Genomic DNA, 5,218 nt, shown 5'->3' with positions numbered 1-5,218 from the left:
TATTAATAATTTAGGATATCATCGGACCCTACCTGCGCGAAGGTGCGGACTAGGAGTACGTGGTGCCTGAAGCTAATTCTCCTTAGAGGTCCTTCTGCATACATACAAAGCCTAAGCTACTGCCATGTGTCACTATGTTAACAAAACATACCGGTAAAAGAAAACGTTACCACTGATTTCCATTTATGAAAACTTGATCATTACAAAAAGTATATTTGGCACACTGAAAGCAGTGATGAGAAATAGGGAGGTGAGTATGGAAGTTAAGAAGTCACTGCATGATGGTATTGTGATCCCTACCCTGACGTATGGAAGCGAGGCGTGGACCTTGCAAGAGGGGAACAAGTCAAGAGTGAGAGCAGTGGAAATGAGTTACTTGAGAGGAGCATGTGGAGTGACATGGAGGGACAGGTTGACGAATGAAGAAGTGAAGGAACGTTGTGGGGTAGATGTGGATGTGGTTGAAAAGATTAGGAGAAATACACTGAGGTGGTTTGGACATGTGGAGAGGATGGAGAATGAAAGACTGACTAAGAGGGTGTATGTAGGTGAGGTGGAGGGAGGGAGAGGGAGGGGTAGACCGAGGATGAGGTGGAGGGATGGAGTTGAGAGGTATATGAGGGAGGGGGGGTGAGTTGGGGGGAGGGGAGTCAAATGGTGGGTGACAGTGACTTGGAGGCGTTTTGTCTGCGGCCACCCTTTGCGGGATTAGGGCGTCGGGCTATAGATAGATAGATAGATATTGGTGTCACTATATTTTCCGCTAAATTAAGCTACATGAAAATATATTTATTGTAAAGATTATGCCAAACGAAGACAACATCCAAAAGGTGGATTATTTTAAAGAAAGGAATTCACTTAACAGGAGGCCTCCAACAAGCCTAAGGCATGAGGCTTCAGCCTCATTAGCCTCCATGTAAATCCGCCCCAGTCCCCCCGTCCCTCTTTTATTTATTTATTTATTTATTTTTGTGAACGACTGAATGGTTTATATCAAAACTAATTTGGACACCCACACTTTTCTTTGTCTATTATGAAAGAAAGCGTTTGCAACTGGGAAAAACAAAAAAAAGTGTAACACGCAAAATAAAGAGCTGCTACGAACGAAGTCTTGTACAGTACGTTATTAAGCTTCATAATAACTGCGTTTTCCCTGGGGGACAAACTATCTGGACCACCTTGCATTTGAAAAAAAAAAAAAAGTTTGGAGGAGTATCAGATAACAATAACTCCCTGCTGCGTGGAAAACCTGACCGCCAAGCGTTCTGATTACAAGGCAAAAAATGACTAACAAAATGGTGCAGACTGAAATACAGCATGACGTGATGGTGGTAAAGGAAGCTAATATTGCTGCTATCAGTGGCATAATCCCTAACGTACCTTAACTCTCTCTCTCTCTCTCTCTCTCTCTCTCTCTCTCTCTCTGTCACGAAGTCAGTCACCGTCTCGCTGTGTGGGGCGTCTCTCATCTAAATGCAAAAATGGTGACGTCTTTGCCGGGTGACGCAAGATATGGGAGGGGGTAAAGGAGGGGAAAGGAGAGGGGGGTTGAAGAAGGATGGGAGAGAGAGAGTGATGGAGATTTAAAGAAGGGGGCTTAATAGGAGCGGAGGGATAGTGGGCTGAAAGGAGAGACTGGCGAATTAAATGGAAGGGGATAGGGGTGGTAACGATGATCAAGAAGAGGATAGTGATGTGAAATATGAGAAAAAGGAAGAGCAATAATTACCGCGGTGATAATTACGAAGAGATGGACAGAGAGAATGATGCTAAAGAGAAAAAAGGTGTTGAAGATCAGCATAATAACGAGGAAGGTGGCGGTGATGAAGTAGACGACACTGGTGATGATGATGATGATGATAAGACGGAGGAGGAGGAGGAGGAGGATGGATAGTTGAGATACCACTTTAGTTTATTCTTGCCACTTCCAGACAATTTATTCTTATGAAGATCTCTATTACTGGAGGGGTTATTGAAGGCTGTACCTAACCTCTGCAGTGTGGAAGGAAGTCGTCACCATCATCATCATCACAACATTCCTCCCTCCCCTCATCATCATCATCATCATAACATTCCGCCCTCCTCCTCATCTTTCTCCTCCTCATTATCATAACATTCCTCCCTCCCCCTTCTTTTTTCATCATAACATTCCTTTCTCCCCCTCCTCCTCCTCATCGTCATCATCATCACCACCACCAGCAGCAACACAGTCTTTGCTAATGGTGCATATATTTCATCTTCACGCCCTCTTTCCTTATTTTAACAGCGGGAATAATGTACCAGCCAACTTCACGCATCTTAAAACACTTCTCGAACTGAAGGGATACAATACTACCTCCGTTAACCTCAGTAATATTAAAGATGCTTTCGTTGTTTAATATTGCTGACTGAGGCGCCAAGACTATCCCAATATGTGAAAGTGATACGCGTTTGAAGGAATGGAAATGAGCGAATGAACAAAAGAAGTGGCAGATAATGAGAAAAGGGTGGAAGACCTAAGGGGGACTAAATTAATGTCACTGACAGAGAGAGAGAGAGAGAGAGAGAGAGAGTCAAACATCTCTTCGTGACCCCCCCCAACTCTCTCTCTGCCCCTATACTGAGCTTCCGCCTTCCTTCAGACAAATTATCCCTCTCATTCTGATGTGCCTTGAAGGGTATCTAATATTTCACAAAATATATCCACAATAACCTAATGGAACGCTACGACAACACCTCCCTCGCTCTCTCTCTCTCTCTCTTACACACACACACACACACACACACACACACACACAGGTAATCGGGTAACAAGAGAAGGGAGTAGGAGAAGGGATGAGAGTACCTTTGATCCCTCTCTCCTCCAGGCACCACCCCAAGCACCGTCTTATTACCTGGTGGTGGCACACAGGTGGGCTGCCCTAATGAAATCACCCAGGTATGGTGCAGACAGGCATTACTAATTCTCTCTCTCTCTCTCTCTCTCTCTCTCTCTCTCTCTCTCTCTCTCTCTCTCCAGTCTTTCTGTATGTCTGTCTGTCTCACATAAACCACACCTTACATATCCGTTCCCTTCCGACACTAATAAACAGAGGTCAGGGAGTAACAACAAGGAGGGGCATTACCTTTGATCTCCCCACCCCCACCCCTCGGGGACCCCAGCCAATGTCTTACTACACACAGTGGGCTGCCTTAATGAAATCAGATCAGGTAAGGCAAAGGAAACTCTCTCTCTCTCTCTCTCTCTCTCTTACCTGGCAGTGGGTCACAGGGGAGGTCAGGTTAATGAAATCAGGTCAGGTGAGGTAAGAATGCCAGCTAAGGTTATAAAAACAGATTAACTCATTCACTGCCAACACGACTTCTCTCTCTCTCTCTCTCTCTCTCTCTCTGCAGGATACCAAAAAAAAAAAAAAGAACCATTTCATTATGAAGGTCTTTCTCTTAGTTTAATAAAATCGTTTGGTGGCAGCACGAATAAAACAATCAATACATATGTCCTTTCCTAAGCTGAATAAAATCGTCTAGTAAGAGCAAAAATAAAAGACCTTCACTACAAGGGTCCTTTCCTAAACTAGGTATAATCGTCCGGTCGTAGGAAGGATGAAAAAAAATTATGGCAAATACCCTTTTTTAAGCTGAATAAAATCGTCTGGTAAAGGACCTTCACTGCAACATAACAAAAAAAATATGGTATGTGACAAGACAAAACTTCTTGTCGCTTTTAATTACTCTCCTTTCAACTTCAGGCTCTTCATTAAATCGCAAGCCTAATGGTTTCCTGCAAGCCAGGACATCATTTACAACGCTGAGTGGTGATGTGGAACCCACCATGGCGCCCTTGTTAACAGGGTGGACAAACGAAAATGCTGTGTTCATCCCGGAACCAAATCTCAACACTCTTTCCCGCGCCTGGCTGTGGTAAAGAGCTATCTACCACAAGGGAACATTGATTCACTACACGGAACGACCCTGCAGGGGCGGTTTCTAACTTGTGGCTGATGGGTCTGCTCGACCAAACAGACCAGGGTTACTTAAAAACAACAGCAACTACAACCACACTCACACACCATAAAACTTATACTGGAGAAAATGATAAAACCACACATACATATACGGCACATAACGTCAAACTATCAAAATGGAAAGTGTGTGACATGAGCTGTAAGACGGATGTTACAATGACGACGATGATGATGATGATGACGATGAACTTGTTAAACATAAAACATCAACAACAAACAACTAAAAACACAAGCATATGAACAACAACAAAATTCCCAAGAACAAGCCACTCAGGCAAGCGTAGGGTGCATGACTGGCTGCATGAGAGGGGCGTGACATGAACACGAAACACAAACACACGTTACAACAAAATTACAAGAGCGCACACAGCAGCAACATACACACAAACAGCAAAGGATTCAGAAGTTAGGAGAATGCATGACCCGAACTGCATGACGAACAAAAATATAAAGGATCAGGAAAAAAACAAAAGCAAAAAAAATACACTAAAATACACACCAAAAACACGCAGAGAGAAAAAAAAAAAGATGGATGAGAGTGTATGCAGTGATTTGTAACAGCAGTAAGTCAAGTAAAAAATAACTAACTAAATAAATAAATAAAAGATAAAATTAAAGAAAAACACAAGAAAAAACAGCACACTTAAAGAATAAATTGCATGAAATGAACTGCATGACAGGGACGTAACATAAAGGAAAAAACATCGACACAAAAACAGAAAAAGCAGACACAAAAAAATACACAACACAATACAAACAATTACATCTGAAGGGAATGCATGACGTGTATTGCATGAAGGGGGGGGGCAACACAACAAAAAAAAATCAAACACTAACAGAAAAACATACCAACGAGATAGGAAACGGCGAACATGTATATATCACAAGAACAAGACAGCCTAATTAATAAGGAAAAGAATGAGTGAAGCAGATTGGATGATAGAGACGTGACAACTGCAAGTACCACACTCACACACACACACACACACACACACACAAATAAAATCACAAAAACAAATACCAACATAACAAGAGAACAAGATATCCAACTCCTTTAGTCCGATGACATTTTTTTTTTTGTATTCTTAACTTCAGACGATTTTATTCAGCTTGAGAAACATCCGACTAAGAAGGGGTTAGTGAAAAGTTCTCAACCCCGTCAGTACAAATAGCCTCTCTAAAGCTTACCAAAATCGTCCGGAGGTAGGAAGAAT

The sequence above is a fragment of the Coenobita brevimanus genome, chromosome 6, assembly GCF_032717465.1.
Source record: "Coenobita brevimanus isolate Jiangsu-jjx chromosome 6, ASM3271746v2, whole genome shotgun sequence".
In the NCBI taxonomy this organism is placed as follows: Eukaryota; Metazoa; Arthropoda; class Malacostraca; order Decapoda; family Coenobitidae; genus Coenobita; species Coenobita brevimanus.
Note: the sequence above shows the minus strand (reverse complement) of the source record.